A 17,939-nucleotide genomic window follows, 5' to 3' on the forward strand; every position below is an offset into this window, starting at 1 on the left:
CCATAAGCTGCCGTTTGGGTGAAAAAGGAATTACAGATTGTGGCTTTAAGGCAGCCTGTCTGTCTGTCTCTATAGAAGGTTTCAGCAGGTACAATTTATCCTCTAGCCTTGAATTAGGTATGACCTGACATACCATGAGCCCAAAGCACAGATGTAGGAAATCATACAAAAGGAAACAGTCTGTTCAGGAAAATAGATTAAACGTGAGGAAATGTAATGTTGAACTGTCTGGCATCAGAGGGGCTTTGAAATTATGAAACATCTCCATTATGTATTTATTATGTGTTTGCATTTGCTGACAGTCTAACGGTGCGGCTGTTTTCTGGGAATACATTCACAACAGAACGTCTCAATAAAGAGCCACTCCAGTTAATTTAAACGGATGGAGAAGCTAAATAGAACCCAACTAACGCTCGGCTATTGGCTAAATTGCTTTGAAATAGAAAAATGGAAATGGAATAAGACGGAAAAAGACAAATCTTGGATACATTATCTTGTTTTACTCCCTACTCGCAATCATTGATTTGTAAATTTTTCCATATGGTTTTAAGAAAGTTTGTCGCTTTTGGCATTGAATTAGGTCATGTAGCCTACAGACGTGGTAGACTAGGATATGACTTTACTCAGACACTCACTAAAACCACATTGCAACACTTCCCATGGGAGCAGTACAAGGCGTAAAAAATTGCTTCAACATATGTGTTACATACATCCAGTTTATAATTATATAATAAAATATGATGTATTTTTAAGCAGTCTTGCTCTTGGGTGCACTTACAAAAGATATGAATTTCTACACTCTCATTTATCCCCTGTAGACCCCGGCTTTTTGTATCTCTGATATGATATGAGCAACAGGATGTCATTTATTACAGGATGTCTTTCATCCGTTCACAATGTGACAGACACAAGTTATGAGTCGGCAGCTTGATGCTTCTCTTTGTTTACTGTTGTGTTTTGACACTATGGTGTTGTATACTCCAGCCTTCTGCCTGTGATCGATGCGGCTTGCCATATAGACACTATAACATAGCTTACCTGCCTGTCTTACCTGCAATGTTATTATGTAAACATATCATCCAATTCAAAGAGAAAGCATATACAGTAGCTTGAAGTGCTTTATCTAAATGGAGGTAGTGTAGAGCGGGAAAAAAGCTAACATATTGCCAGATTTCATACCAAGACAGAAAGTGCATATTACAGATGTAGGATCTTAATTTGAGGCAGTTTGCTACAGTAAGAAAATGATCCTGCAGCAACAGGACATTTGAATTATTATGTGGATTATATTTAATGGAGATTTTTGTAGGGGTTGATCATTTCAAAGTGAAAATTACAAACTTCAGAAGCCTTTTTAAACCTCAAATACACTACAAGTTGTAAATGGCCTGCCTTGCAAGAAAGTTCTCCTGGAACAGGGTGATCAAATTTAGATTCTACATCTGTACATACCCTTAAAGAGAGGGCTTGGGGAGGGATTGGGGAACCTGCTTCATCTGACTGTCGATCTCCATCATGAAAGTGCACCGGGTCTACAGGGCAGCCATTTTTTTAAGCGCAAATGAGCAACCCGGGGAAGAAAAGAAAAGACAGAGAAAGAAAGAAAGAGAAGAAAATTGCTGGAAGCTCTGCAAATTATTTATGTTCTTATAAATCCCTCTATTTCTTTGCCTTGCAATGAAAAGGATAGAAGGATAGAATAACACTGCAAGACCAAACCTTCCCAGGGTAAGCCATTCCCCCCTCAGCACCCAAGACAAAAACGGAGGACAAAGACGCCTCGCAGCATATTCATCTCCATGCATGGCTTAAGCCATGTAGGCATGCTGCTGTATGTTCCATACAAACAGAGGCTGGCGTTTGATGTTTGCACTGCCTCATTTACTCCACTGGCCTATATTATGCCTTTGTTGTGAGTCATAGTCATAGCATACAGTGTGTTTTAGAGGTAGTGAAGTCACATTCAGTACATAGATGTACAGTATTAATTTACCTCATGATATTTGATATGATACTTGTTTAGTGACATCTCTGTCATCATATACATGCAACATGAATCTGCTTTGGTCACTCCATGATTCATAAAAAACAATGCTAAATGAAACTAGCGTAGTAATCCACCATTCACTATGCATCTCGACATCTCCTCCCTCCCCTTTGTCTAAAGTATCATCTCCCAGGCTGGCGTATGTTGTGCTAAGCCATGTAGAGTGTCTTTCTGTGTTCTGGAGAAGGACCAGCACATCCTGTTTGGTTAGGAGCCTCAGCAGATGCCCGTTCATAGGCAGCCAATGCAGACTGGAGGAGTAGGAGGAGCAGGGGGGGACTGACTACAGTTAGGGACTCGCTACATGAGAGGGGTTAATTAAATAATAGGAGTGATGTGTGTAAGGGTCTTCTGGGACAACCAGGTGTCATTCAATGGCCAGGTAGTTGACACCTAAACGACTTGGGATGATACCACATGTCAGCCATCTTGTAAGCCTGGGATGTTTTGTTTAGTGGCTTTATAGATGGCTTTATAGATTTTTAAGAGACTGCAATTTTATCTTCCGTTTTTTCGAAATCAGACTGCAAACATTGTTGCGAAGAGAAATTCAAAAAAAAATGTTGACATTTGAAACGGTAATGTAATGTAGCATTATCTTGTCATGTTAAATGCTATTGTTTTTACCGTGGAGACTAAATCCATCCTTAGACACACCCAACCTGCCTCAGATAGACAGCGTCTCCGCTATACTAGCTTCCACTTAGTGATGTCACAGAAGTTTGTGTTTATGTGGGCTAAGCGACAGCCAGCGCCCCCGGATCTCACACGTCTCGTCTGACATTTGTAGATGTTTATTCTCCGCCATCTGTCTTTGACAAATAACTTCAAGCAGAGCTACTACAATAAAGTTGGTCTGGCTTTCCAAGCACTTCACAGTGACTGCTGCCTTGTCAATATTCAGAGAGATTCACAGGGAATCACTCAGTCACTCAGCCCCTCCTCTGGGGCTTCCAGCGCCGTAGTAAACCCTCCTCCCTCTCAAAGCAGCTGCCACTCATAGCACCAGTTATACTGGGTGACAGAAGAAGCCACTACAGCAGCATACTAATACTTCACACAGCATAATCATTGTACAGAGGCCTGTTATTGAAGCTCATCAAGCCACTGAACATCATGACTGAACACACAGTGACACAACTACAAACAGTGACTAGACTGTAATTTACTATTGATTGGAACAAACAGTAAATCAATTAGGTAGTGTTATATTATTACTATAGCGGGCTGACGTTCATCTCCCTGGGCACAGGTTAGCAGGGAATGGATGTATGAGAACAATGAGCTTCACACACACTGTGGTCCCGTGTGGCTCAGTTGGTACAGCATGGTGTTTGCAACGCCAGGGTTGTGGGTTTGATTCCCACGGGGGACCAGTTCGGAGAAAAAAAAAGTATGAAATGGATGCACTCAAATCAAATCAAATGTTATTTACCACATGCGCCGAATACAACAGGTGTAGACCTTACAGGGAAATGCTTACTTACAAGCCCTTAACCAACAATGCATTTTTAAGATAAAAAAGTAAAACATTGAAAAGTAAAAAATAAAGAGCAGCAGTAAAATAAAATAACAGTAGAGAGGCTATATACAGGGGGTACCGGTACAGAGTTAATGTGCAGGGGCACCGGTTAGTCAACTCACTACCGTAATTTGCTCTGGATAAGAGTGTCTGCTAAATTATGTAAACATTTCAAATTATCCGGTGGGAGTGGATGATGTGTGTGTGAACCCAGAATGCGACAGACATCATGGATGTGATGATTCAGTGGGAGAAGATGGATGCATGCACACAATGGACTCCATCTATGATGCTTATGGTGACGGAGTGCTGTAGCACTGTGAGGCAGAGGTGAGAGGTCAGGTGTGTTGGTGCTAATGCACTGTGGCAGAGTAGTAACTGCTGCATTAGCATTGTATTAGGGATGTGCCACACGCTAGATGACAGGCAAGCAGGCAGCCGCTCTCCTCAAGCTGGGTGGGGGTGGACGGTACTGAAGTATGTGTGTGTGGTGGCGGTGTATGGCAAATGCGCTGCGACAGGCCGCTCAGCCCCGCTCCCAGACAATCAGATTAATTGGAGCCGAGGCCATTAGCCGGCTGGAATACATTATTGCTTTTGCAGAAAGAGCAATATCCTAACCTTGTCATCCCAATCCTTGTTTACCAGAGTAGAGACAGCGTCAGAGGAGTTGAGGGCTGTGCGCCCGCCCGCCCATCTGCCTGCCCGCCTGACTGCCACTCCCAGACACACTGTCATCTCGTGGCAGTGGCTCTTGGCTCAGAGTCGTCTCTCTACTTAGAGTGCCTTTCACTGCTGGTAGTCTGTGAAGGGCAGCTTATTCTCTATGGTCCTACTGACTGTACTTTAAGTGTACGTTTATGTTTTATGTGTATCTATGCACTCTGGATACAGCTTCAGCCCTGAGATCAGGGATCAAGGCTTTAGTGACTATTAACAGTGAGAGCTCAAAGAGCTCGAGGTTTGAGGATGATCTCTGCATGGTGTTGTGAGATGGCTTCCTGTCTGTCTAAAGCCCTATGTGTGTGTCTCTCTGAGAGATGGCTAGCTGTGTGTTGGTTGGCATGAGTCAGTCAGTGTGATCTAGCCAGCTAGTTATCCATCCATGTGTGAGCGTGACTCAGTGACATGCACAGAGACACAGGCTGGAAGAGCCACTGTTTACTTTCAGTCTAGTGCAAATACTCATCGCAATCACTGGCTCTGACGTCTCCCCAGCCACGCGTGTGTGGGTGTGTGGGTGTGCGTGCGTGTGTGTGTGTGTCTGTCTGTGTGTATCTGTGTGTGTCTGTGTGTCGGGCTGCAATCCTCTGTTGGGGTAATTAGATGGGCCTCGGTGTGCCTTTCCACACACACTCAACAAGCAGCGACTCTCCAGATTTTCACCTCATTTATTTATGTGTTTTCACTGTGGATCCACTCTCCCTTCAATTTATGTTCTCTTGCACCCTGTCAAAACACACTCCTCTTCACTTACCTCCTCCCATCAAGTTTTATTGAATTAATTTTTAGTTTGTGTGTTTTTCTCTGAGAGTGTTATGGCCAGGTGTTCTCAGAGCCAGAGCAGCTGTGATGATTAATGTCGTTTGGTGTTAATCCTCTCTGCAGGTCCCCTCTGAACTTTGATTGTTGGCCGCCAATAATGAGCGAACTCACTCGTGGCATTCGAAATTCCTGCATATTTACAAGCTAGCGCTAGCTGACACATGCCATAGGTAAAGTGCTGGCCAACTCTGAATGTTTCCTGTGGTAGCTAGCGAATGTTCTAACCTCTTTATTATTCAATACCTTGCCTTGCTTTTCTATTAAATAAACAGCATGATGGATCACAGATATGATTAGCATCAAATCCAAAAGGCACAACTCAACTGACACGATAATAAAGGAGCCATTTAATGGGCAACAGTACAGCCTGAGTACTTGGCTTTGGCAGTATCCCAAATGGCACTGTATTCCCTATGTAGTGCACTACTTTTGACCAGGGTCCACATAGGGCTGTGATGCGTGTGATAGAAGGAGTCAGGCGCAGGAGAGTAATACGCATCCAAATAGTTTATTCTGTCGATAAACAGTTGCGCAAACATGCGACAACAACACTCAGGCACAGGGGAAATATCTACCCTGGCAACAACAAGGTAAGGGTAGCTCAACTGAGCTACACACAGCTCACTACAAACAATCACCCACACAGACAAGGAAGCAGAGTGAACACTTATACAATGAGTAATTGGGGATAAGGACCAGGTGTGTGTGATTAACTAGACAAGACAAGTGGAGTGATGATAAATGGATCGGCAGCAGCTAGTAAGCCAGTGACGATGAACGCCAAAACCTGCCCGAACAAGGAGGGGAGGCAGCTTCGGCGGAAGTCGTGACAGTACCCCCCCTGACCCCGGCCTCGGGGACGGCCAGGAGGACACGGAGCAGGGCGAGCCGGATGGCGACGGTGGAAATCCCGTAACATGGAGGGATCGAGGATATCCCACACCGGGACCCAGCACCGTTCCTCCGGACCGTACCCCTCCCACTCCACGAGGTACTGAAGGCCCCCCACCCGACGCCTCGAATCCAGGATGGAACAGACCGAGTATGCCGGGGCCCCCTCGATGTCCAGAGGAGGTGGAGGGACCTCCCGCACCTCAGACTCCTGGAGCGGACCAGCTACCATCGGCCTGAGGAGAGACACATTACTCTCGGGGTCGAACCCAGAGGTCAGGCTGACCGAGAACCCCAGACGTTCCATGAACGCCTTCCAGACCTTGGACGTGAACTGGGGACCTCGGTCAGACACTATATCCTCTGGTACCCCGTAGTGCCGGAAGACGTGAGTAAACAGTGCCTCCGCAGTCTGCAGGGCCGTGGGGAGACCGGGCAGAGGAAGGAGGTGGCAGGTCTTTGAGAAGCGACCAGGATGGTGGTGTTACCTTGGGAGAGCGGAAGATCAGTCAGAAAATCAATGCTAAGGTGAGACCATGGTCATTGTGGAACTGGTAACGGTTGCAGCTTACCCGCTGGGGGGTGCCTAGGTGCCTTACTCTGGGCGCACACCGAGCAGGAGGAGACGTACACCCTCACGTCCTTAGCCAAGGTAGGCCACCAGTACTTTCCGCTCAGGCAGCGCACTGTACGACCGATACCTGGGTGATCAGAGGAGTGTGACGTGTGTGCCCAGAAGATAAGACGATCACAGATAAGAGCAGGCACGTACTGCAGCCCAGCTGAACACTGCGGTGGAGATGGATCTGTGCGTAATGCCTGCTCTATATCCGCCCATACTACCGGCACCACAATGCGGGAGGTCGGGAGTATGGGGGTGTTGTCTCTGGTCCTCTCCTCTGTGTCATACAGCCGGGACAGTGCGTTTGCCTTCACGTTCTTCGTACCCGGAATGTATGACAATGTAAAATCAAACCGGGTGAAGAATAGGGCCTACCTGGCCTGGCGAGGATTCAGCCTCCTCGCTGCCCGGATGTACTCCAGGTTACGGTGGTCCGTCCAGATGAGGAAAGGGTGTTTCGCCCCTTCGAGCCAATGCCTCCACACGGTCAAAGCTCGGACAACAGCCAACAGCTCCCGATCACCAACGTCGTAGTTCTGCTCTGCCGGGCTGAGCTTCTTCGAGAAGAAGGCACAGGGGCGGAGCTTGGGTGGCGTGCCCGAGCATTGGGATAGGACAGCGCCCATCCCTACCTCGGATGCTTCCACCTCCACTACAAACGGTAATGATGGATCAGGGTGGGCTAGTACCGGAGCTGAGGTGAACAGACCCCGCAGTCTCCTGAAGGCCAGATCCATCTCACCAGGCCAGCGGGGACGGCCCACCCTTCAACAGGGATGTGATGGGAGTTGCGACCTTGCCAAAGCCCCGGATAAACCTTCAATAGTAGTTGGCAAAGCCAAGGAATCGCTGCACCTCCTTAACCGTGGTTGGAGTCGGCCAATTACGCACGGCTGAAATGCGATCTCCCTCCACCTCCACCCCTGAGGTGGAAATGTGGTATCCAAGGAAGGAGATGGACTGCTGGAAAAACATACACTTCTCTGCCTTAGCATAAAGGTCATTCTCCAACAGTCGGGCAAACACCTTGCGAACCAGTGACACATGCTCAGTGCGAGTAGCGGAATACACCAGGATGTCATCGATGTAGACCACTACACCGCGACCAAGCATGTCCCGAAACACCTCGTTCACAAAGGACTGGAAAACTGAGGGAGAATTCATCAAACCATAGGTCATCACCAGGTATTCATAATGCCCCGTGGTGGTGCTGAATGCTGTCTTCCACTCATCTCCCTCTCGGATACGCACCAGGTTGTACGCACTCCTGAGATCCAATTTGGTGAAAAAGCACGCCCCATGCATCGATTGAACCACTGAAGGAATGAGGGGGAGAGGATAACTAAATCTGATTGTCTCCCTGTTCAGTGGTCGATAATCAATGCACGGGTGCAGACCTCCGTCCTTCTTCTTCACAAAGAAGAAACTTGAGGAGACGGGTGAAGTGGAGGGATGTATATACCCTTGACGCAGTGACTCGGTGACATATGTCTCCATAGCCACCGTTTCCGCCTGTGACAGGGAGTATATATGACTCCTGGAAGGTACAGCGTCTACCCTGAGGTTTATTGCGCAATCCCCTGCCCAGCTAGGAGGTGACTTAGTCGCTTGCGTTTTAGAGAACGCTTGCGCCAGATCACGGTATTTGGGGGAATGCGCACGGTGGAGGTACTATCTGGACTTTCCACCGTGGTTGCACCAACGGAAACATCTAGACACCTACACTGACACTCACGCGACCACCCCGTGAGAGCCATCTGCGGCCATGAGAAGGTGGGTTTGTGGAGTGCTAACCAAGGGATACCTAATACCACAGGGAAAGCAGGAGATTCAATCATCGAAAAAAATCACCTGTTCAAAATGATTCTCCTGCGTGATCATGGTGACTGGTATAGTAAAATCGGACCCTAATGGTTGACTATCGAGTGCTCTGAGGGGACGTGGAATGGAGAGGGGAACCAATGAACCAATGCGAATGCCCTATCCATAAAGTTTCCAGCTGCACCTGAATCGACTAGCGCCTTACACTGGGGAACTACCATGTGATTGGGAAAGTGGATAGGTAGGGTACAGTGCGCAACAGAGGGCTATGAACAAGTGTGGGTGTTCGATACCTGGTGTGATGCGTGAGTGCCCTGCCTGCCGCCTCCAGGCCCAAAAGAAAGTTGACTACGACGTGTGGTGGATTGTCCCTTCGTGCCACCAGAGTGGCACTGTCGCTGTCCTCCTCCGCTCTCTCAGCCGGCGGTTCCACCCAGCTCCATCTGCTCGAGGTCCAAGTCTTCCGTGGTGGAAACGGGCAGACCCCTACCAGGACGTCCTCTGGCTGCCAGCAGGTTGTCCAACCGAATGGCCATGTCCACCAGTTTATTGAAGGACAACATGGTGTCCCGGCAGGCTAGCTCACGTCGGACGTCCTCCCGCAGATTGCACCGGAAATGGTCGATCAGGGCCCGCTCGTTCCACCCGGACCCTGCTGCCAGTGTCCGGAACTCCAACGCAAAGTCCTGAGCGGACCTCGTCCCCTGCCTCAGGTGGACCAGTCGCTCACCCGCCTCTCGACCCTCGGGCGGGTGGTCGAATACTGCCCGAAAGAGGCGAGCAAACTCCCTGTAGTCCTCCAACTCGGCTCCTCCTTCGTTCCACACTACGTTGGCCCACTCCAGGGCTTTCCCACAGAGGCAGGAAACGAGGACGGACACCTTGTCCCCCTCCGATGGTGCCGGCCTGATGCTGGCGAAGTAAATCTCCAATTGGAGGAGGAATCCCTGGCACAGCGCCACTGTCCCCTCAAACGCCCGTGGTCGGGATATCTGGATCCCTCCTGGTGCTGGGGTGTAGGTGGCTGGATCCGGTTGGCTAGCTGGTCTCGACAGATCGGGTCTGCTCCTCTCCAGGTGTTGGACGACCTGAAGAACCTGATCCATCGCTTCCCCCAAGCTGGCCAGCATCGTGGAGTGCTCCTGGACCCGTGCCACGACTCCAGGCATGCGCTCTTCTCCCGCTGACTCCATAGCGGGTGGGTGATTCTGTGATGCGTGTGATAGAAGGATTCAGGCGCAGGAGAGTAATACGCATCCAAAGAGTTTATTCCGTCGATAAACAGTTGCGCAAGCATGCAACAACAACACTCAGGCACAGGGGAAATATCTACCCTGGCAACAACAAGGTAAGGGTAGCTCAACCGAGCTACACACAGCTCACTACAAACGATCACCCACACAGACAAGGAAGCAGAGGGAACACTTATACAATGACTAATTGGGGATAAGGACCAGGTGTGTGTGATTAATTAGACAAGACAAGTGGAGTGATGATAAATGGATCGGCAGCAGCTAGTAAGCTGGTGACGACGAACGCCGAAACCTGCCCGAACAAGGAGGGGAGGCAGCCTCGGCGGAAGTGGTGACAAGGGCTCTGGTCAAAAGTAGTGAACTATGTAGGGAATAGGGTGCCAATTGGCACGCATTCCTTGCCTTTATGTACATTAGGCCGAGCTAACGGATCACAGATTCATCTCCAACTAATTTGACATAGGCTCTGCTGTTTGCCCCTAAAACAGGACGTCAATAAATGGTCAATAGAAATACAATAAAGGATTTTCACTTACAGGGTTGCTACAATAGCGGGGTGAGTGTTGAGCGGAGCAAGAAGCACAGTTTACAGTACTAAGAGCTGGCAGCTGGTTCTGAATCGATCTACATTACAATGATAAATACAGATTGTCATCCTGTTTGCATAACAAACCTGGGCCGTCTACAGAGGCACAGTACAGTAATAGGATGACATGATAATACCAATTTTTACATAACCAATTCTATTTCATTAAGACGCCTCCGAACCATTATGTTTTGTGTAGCGATAGTGGATAAAATGGATGTTCATACGGTATGAGTGCATTTTGTATCTGCTAGAGGTATTTTTTATGGCTCTCCCCCAGTCTAAAACCCATGAGTAACGATGGGCAAATTGCTGCTTCATTTGATTCTTAGCAGTAGCTGGAATGAGTGTGTCAGCGTTTGGGATGGGGCTATTCGCAGAGGCCCAGTGGAGGAGGGTGGTCTGACACAGTGTGCCCTGCTCTACTCTACTCTGCTCTGCCCTGCCAACACACAGCACAGCATCAGGCCAATGGGACACAAGGGGGCCAGGGGAGCGTGCCACATCTGCTATAGGGAGTCAGGCGCAGCACATACTCTCTCATACACAAGCACGGGCACACCCACACCCACACCCACCCAAACACACACATTTTTGCTATATCCCAATTTTGAATGTCCCTCATGGCCAGAGATCCGATGTATATTATCCAGTCCATTCACCATCAGTAGTCAGGAAGGACAGGAGTTCTAGGAAAGCAGGACATTAAACCATTGGATTTAAACACAGCCTTACTCGGCCTGAAGCCTGAATGTGAATGTGGGAGTGCATCCAAACACCAACTCTCACCATCACACCTTTGTTACCTGCAGGTTAGTTGCCATCAAGGTCAGAGCCCTGTATCCTCTATAACTGATTTGTGTAATTAAAACAGACGTTATTTCTCTGTTCTCTTAATGGCACATTTAATCTCACTTGGCCAGAGTTTTTATTCGCAATAGTTGGAGTCTCTACTAAATTAATCACAGTCACGCAACATGCTTAATGAGTATTCCTTTGTTTGCATCTTAATTTACTTAAGGTTTATACCCCTGAGCCGCTAGTCTATTAGCATTCTCCTCACCTCTCTCTCCCACTCTCTCTCTCTTTCTCTCTCTCTCTCTCTCCTTTCCCCTCAGACACAAACACAGACCTTTTTGTTATATCCAGGGGATAAATAGTTTTTTCTAAAATGGTAACCTCGGTAATGAGAGTTTTACCCTCTTTCCAACGGCTGTAATTATATCTGTCATTGACTTCGATATTGCAAAGCCAGGGTTGCAATATTAATGCCTAGGCTTGTTTTATTGACTATTACACCTTTGCTAGGGTAGACCAGGATAGCTTAGTGGTTGACATACAGGCAACCCACATACATAATAGTATAGTCAACTCTGACGTACTCAGATAGTCAATGACACAGATACTCATACATGCTTCAGGGTGGACACACCTGCTACTACACATGGAAGGATTATGACAAGTGAAGCTGATGTTAATGGTCTCTGTGGTTCAGGATCAAGACCTCCTATTGGCTGTGCCCTGATGACTGGCTGGCTGGCTGCAGTGGGCCTGTGATGGTGGGAAGCCTTCCAGACCATAGGCTCTAGGATTTAAATTCTGAAATACATGTAGTCTCTGGGCAGATTGGATAGTTTAGAGTAAAAAATGTGTGACTTTTCAACAGTGCTCTACATTTTGTTTTTAAACACAAGATAATTTCTGACATCTTGTCCTCTGCTCTTGTTGTGTCCTCCAAAACAGATTTTCACATGGTTTTGTGAGATGGGAAAATCATTCCAAGATTGTAGAGGGCTTTTTTCCCCAGCCTCTTTCCCATAACGGTTGAAGGTGCTACAAAGGCAGGCTTGGAATGTTACACCACTCTTAAAACAGGATCAATCTTACTAACAGACCAATGACAAGCCAAGGCTCCAGAGACAAAGGCCTATAATGAAGACAGAAGTGTGTGAATACAACCCAGCAGCTCAGACATGTACAGTAAATAGTTATTGGAGACAGCACATAGACAATGTGTTCATTTAAATGTTTCAGCGCAAGGTTTCAGTGGCTTCTCAGCATGGTCCCATGGTCTTGGTTGAATTTTCTATTAACCTGGACAGGAATGTTTCAGATAGAGCCTGAGATATCTCTCCATCCCCTCCATATAGGCATGTTTTGGAATGACGGAGGACCTGAGTTTTGTCTGACCATAATATCCAGACCAGGATAAACTCTGGGCCCTAGTGATGACTGTGTGTCTGCCTCACCATGTTAACTCCCACGAGTGAAGTGGGGCCAGAGGATGACTCAGAGCAGTGCAGAGTAGAGAGGCTGCCTGGCAGGGACAGGGAGTGTGGTGGTGGTGGAGAGAGCCTCAGTCTAATTCATCATGCCTGTACTGCACTGTGCTGTGCTGAGTGTGACTGGGCAGCAGAAGGCCTCTAAGTGAATTAGGATACTGTTGAAGTCATGCCATCGATCACAGGAATGCTGTGCCCCGTAATTCATTTTCCGTAAGTGTAATGGTCATAATTTTGGAGCACCAGGTTTCACGGGGGAGGGTGGGGAGGGGTTGGGGAAGGGGGTCTTTACTGTATCCCAGGCGCGTCCTAACAGTGGCCACCCCCCTTCCTCCACCCCACCCCCCCCCCTCCCCTGAGCACAGTGACTTGTAATTTAATCAATTAAAGGCTATAATAGATTTAGGGGCAAGAGGAAGTGTAGATTATCGGTTTGGAGATCTGCAGCGAGTTATTCTTTGGGGTGATTTATAAAGAAAATAGAGTGCGCTCCTTGCTGAGGATCATTTAATAACACAGGGCGAGCAGAGTGAGGACAGCCAAATTATGGATGACACCCCTCCAGCGGTCCAACTCTCACGCTCACTCTCCCTTTTCTCACTCTCTCTCTCTTTCTCTCTTCCCACACACAGTCTGTACTACACACCACACTCTCACATTCACACACAAGCAAAAGCACTCATACACTCAAACATTCACACAGTACTGTATGACTGATCTAACAATGAACGTCTGCATCCTCAGATTCCAGGCTTGGGTGGTCCAGTGTCATGGTGATAAAATGATAATGCTAGCATTATTGAAACAGCTAGGCTTTACACCTCAGAGGGTTGAGAGCAGAGCCTGGCAATGAGAAGCAGAGAGAGAGAGAGCCTTTCTCCTTTCCCAGGGAGTCAGTCCAATCAAACAGTGCTCTGAGCACCAGCATAGGTTTCAGTCTCCACAGAGCAGCCTGCCCGAATTAAGGATTCCACTTTATTGAAGGGTAGAAAATGACAGTTCTGCCCTTGGATATGTGATTCTGGGGGATAAAAGAGAATGGTAATGTAACCTGCTCAGGGTTGCCCAGCGCCTCATCAGTAATAGATGTTTAAATAATTAGAAAGTACAAACAAATAAGGAAGAAGCAAGGGGAGAGCAGAGTGACGGCCTTCACTGAATCAATGAGGGACTGGCATGTCTCAACTGACTCACCCCGTTACAGCAGCCAGCCAGTTGGCTCCAAAATGTAGATGTACTCTGTCTGTACCCAGGTCTGGTTTAATGAGTCTCCTCCACCATCCACCACCTTCAGATGTTGCCCTGCCTGCCTCTTCTTTTGATAGATCTGTCTCTTCTCTCTCGTCCTGCTGTCTCTCTAGTTCCACTGTCTTAGGCTGGAGGCTAGCCCCTCCACCGCTCGCCTCTTCAATTCCGCCACCAGCCTGTGTCTATCGGCCTTATTGATCTCGGATTATGGTATCTGTGTAAATAGAAGGAGAAAATCACAAATCGATAGCAGACTGTTCCTAAAGCTTCCAATTCAGCCAGCTGCGGGCAGTGGGATCGCTGGAGCTTGGTCTTGTTGTGACCCTTGATGATACCATGATGATACCCTGATGATACCATGATGATAACATGATGATACCATGGTGATACCATAATGATACCATGATGATACCATGATGATACCATGATGATAACATGATGATACCATGGTGATACCATGATGATACCATGATGATACCATGATGATACCATGATGATAACATGATGATAACATGGTGATACCATGATGATACCATGATGATACCATGATGATAACATGATGATAACATGGTGATACCATGATGATATCATGATGATACCATGATGATACCATGGGAGATATTTTCTGCTCCCTTTCCCATTGTATCTTCTTTTCTGCTAATGACAAGTGAGTACAAGCTGTGTGTGTGTTTGTGTGTGTGTGTGTGTGTGTGTGTGTATACATGTGTGTGTTTGTGTGTGTGTGTCTGGGTGTGTGTGTGGGTGTGTGTGTGTGTGCGTGCGTGCACGCGTGCTAGAGAGAGAGAGAGAGAGAGAGAGAGAGAGAGAGAGAGATATAATATCCCTCTCTTTTTATCTCCACATTGCACTGGCCTGGAAAATTGCTTCATTACTAAACATTGAATATTTATGGTGTAAACAGTTCTAAATATCATAACTTTACTTATTTATTAGGTTTTTAATGAATGCTCCAAGTCGTTTGGTTGGTGTAATGACTACATCAGGATTCTGTCTGGGTCTGTCTGGCAGCGTCTTGTTCAAAGAGCTGTACATAACTGTAGATAATCTGAAAATGTGACCGGATGGAATGATACTGTAGAGCTTTCCCCACTCTTTAGACCTCACTGTGAATCCATGCCTTGACACAACAGCTCCTAAGAACCTAGAAGACTCCAATCAATTAGCTGGCATAAATGGTTAAATATATGCACTGGAACTGTGTGTGAACTGTGTGAGTTAGAAGCTGTTGGTTTTAGAGTATACTCCTATCCCACTCCCAATGGGCCTCGTGTGGAGCCTGGGATGACTGTCTTTCTCCCTCCACTCCCAGTCTGTCAGACTGGCTCCTTCCATACAATTTGTTTTGGGATGAGGATGAAAACCCATTAATTATGAATGCCATTACTTTGTTTCCAGATTAATAGTGCCACGTTTGGTATTCAAATGTAAATGTATGAGATGCATTGTGTGGCCCTTTGTTCTTAACCTCCATGATTAAAACACATCGTAGTGCATTGTTTGCATTAGCAACGTATGCAACTGTTGTTGTTTTTCAGCTCTGTTCTTTGTCAATAGCCTTCATGTGAACCGGTTAGAAAACGATCACAGCGTGATTCTATGAATTATTATTTTCCCCCTGCCTGCCATGGAATATCATCCCTCTGGATGGAACAGCCATTTCCATGGACAGAAGACAATGTTCTAAATGTCTTTATTGTCTGCTGTGAGAAAGGCAGCTCAGCACTGAGAGGAGAGAGACAGGTTAAAGAGGATAGGACGGTGTTCTGAGAGCAGAGCCTGTTAGCAGGTCAGAGGTTAGCGGGGTAGACTGAGGTGAACACGCTGAAAGCAGACAGCAGCCATTGTTCTGAAGACTCCCGCCCCTTATTTTCCCACATGATTCTATCATCTGTCAGCCCAGGCTCACCTCCATCAAGTGGAAGAAAGGAAATTAAGTGACCTTACCCCGCTGCCGTTCTTCACTCTCTGAAATAGAACATTAGAGCTTCCCTTTTATGAAGTATTTGCATGCACAAGCACCACTTGGAGAGGCTGAGTGATGAAAGAAAGAATGTCTCCTAGAGGTCTATTTTAAACACTTGAATGGGACCTAGGATAGTAATTACATCTCTTCTTCCAGAGAATGAGTTGTACAACACTGAGGTATTGGGAAAAGCCACAGTAATTCTGAATGTAGAAAAAGAGGGCAATCTTATAACTATTCCTTTAATAATTGATTGTAAACAATTACGTACAATCGAGACTAGTACTCCATCGATCTGTCAATGGCTGCCTTATCATTTCAGGTATGTGTTATCTCAGTGTTGTGTGTATATGGATGGTTATTTACTGTTGGCTTGTTCTAGTGCTGGCTCTGTTTGTGCTGACACCATTCTCAGCAAATGAAGGAGAGATCACACAGACAGACAGGCGGTGTTGCTGTGCTGGCCCAGACAAACAAACAGACAGACAGTGGTGCTGTGCTGGCCCAGCTCCCAAGAGCCTCTTGGGCTTGGCCTTGGACGTGTGAGCAGAGCAAGGACAAGATGCCATGTGTGCTACTGCTGTGCCATCCTACTGGCAGCGGGCAGCGGCGGGCACTGCCAGGGCAGGCCATAGGAGCACCATGCCACACTACATTATCCACAGGGTATTGGCCTCTTCCTCTATATTTAATAATTAACCTGAAATGGCTGTGAGCCTCAGAGTTCACTGGTCCTACTCTCTCCAGCTCTGTACTGTAATCCATCTTTGGAACCAAACGGCCACTAGGCAAGCCCTGGGGGCAGGGGAACTAGCAACTCCTCTAAGGACCTGACCTGGCTCAGACAAGCTGGACATGTTAGCAAAAGGCTATTGGTCCATGGCACAGGATTTGGGTTAAGTGTGGTAATTTAACACATGGCTCTTTTTCACTGCAGAGTTTAGTGCCACCGCTATGTCCCCGAGCTGATCTCCAAGCTGTCTTGGTCATGCGGCCATATGCCCCCTCACCCTGTCAGAGAAAAATACAGTCATCAATGGGATGTTGACAGAAAAGACCCCCATCATTACCCATCATGTTTAATTTCCGCGGTCCTGTCCAGTGTATCTCCGGTCCTATCATATAACCAGGCTTTAGGCTGTAGTGGATGCTGTGTCTTTAGAGGGCTTCAGTAGTGTAGTGTGGTTTTTATTGTGTTATAAAGCTCAGGCCTTTGAGGATCCAATAGCTGAACCAGTAGCGTGACAGAGAAAGTTGAAAGAGTGTGGAAGAATAAGTACGTAGGTGGTGAGAAATCAAACTGCCTCCTAAAGGCATTTATTGTCAACCGCTAGAGTTGTTACTTTCTCCAGCAGTAAAGTACAGTACGCCCCTGCAACATCTTTTGCTAATATAGTGTTGACACTTTCAGTAGGGAGAATAAATTGCTTATAATAAAGCATGATGTCAATTTCCTTTGTTCTGCAGTTATCTGTTGTGTTTAATAAAAGGGGAAGGGTTTATTTTTACTCGGATGTCAGATACATTATTCTCTGAATAACATTTTTCCCTATTACAACACGAAGAGAGAGAGAGAGAGAGGCAGAGAGGGAGAGAGAGAGAGAGAGAGAGGGAGAGCGAGAGAGAGAGAGAGAGAGAGAGAGAGAGAGAGAGAGAGAGAGAGAGGGAGAGCGAGAGAGAGAGAAAGAGAGAGATAGTGCTTGTGCGTGCATGTGTGTGTTAATATGTTTAAAGTATATTAGTGAGCCTCTGTTTACTAGTCATTACAGTGGTTTGCATGTTGTGACTGGATGTGTGTGTTGGTGGAGTCAGCCTGGTTTATGCTGCTCTGCCTGCATCTCAGGCCTGGATGGATGGAGAGAGGGATAGAGAGAGGCAGATGGTGCTGTGTGATTGATGGGGCTGTCTCCTGCTGTCTGCAGGCTGTGTGGATCTGGGAGTCATGTCAATGACAGGTGGACTCATCTCGTCCAACTCTGTGTCGCCGCTGAGAGAGCCAGTGCCGCGGCGGAGTACTGAGCAGAGAGAGCATGAGGCCGGGTGTGTGGCTGGCGCTGAACATGAGGCAGAGCACAAGGCTGCTCTTAGCAAAACGATGACACAAAAGAAAGCTGCGTCACAGCGCATCAGTGCATTAC

The 17,939-nt window shown here is 47.2% G+C and overlaps 1 protein-coding gene across 1 annotated transcript in view; it reads left to right on the forward strand.

Annotated features, from left to right (window-relative positions):
* aff2 (AF4/FMR2 family, member 2) overlaps positions 1-17,939 on the forward strand; it is a gene marked incomplete at its 3' end in the record, with an annotated part of 168,969 nt that overhangs the window by 137,597 nt on the left and 13,433 nt on the right. The gene's annotated exons all lie outside the window — the stretch shown is intronic.

Source organism: Coregonus lavaretus (genome assembly GCF_964263955.1).
Source record: "Coregonus lavaretus genome assembly, chromosome: 32".
Lineage (NCBI taxonomy): Eukaryota > Metazoa > Chordata > Actinopteri > Salmoniformes > Salmonidae > Coregonus > Coregonus lavaretus.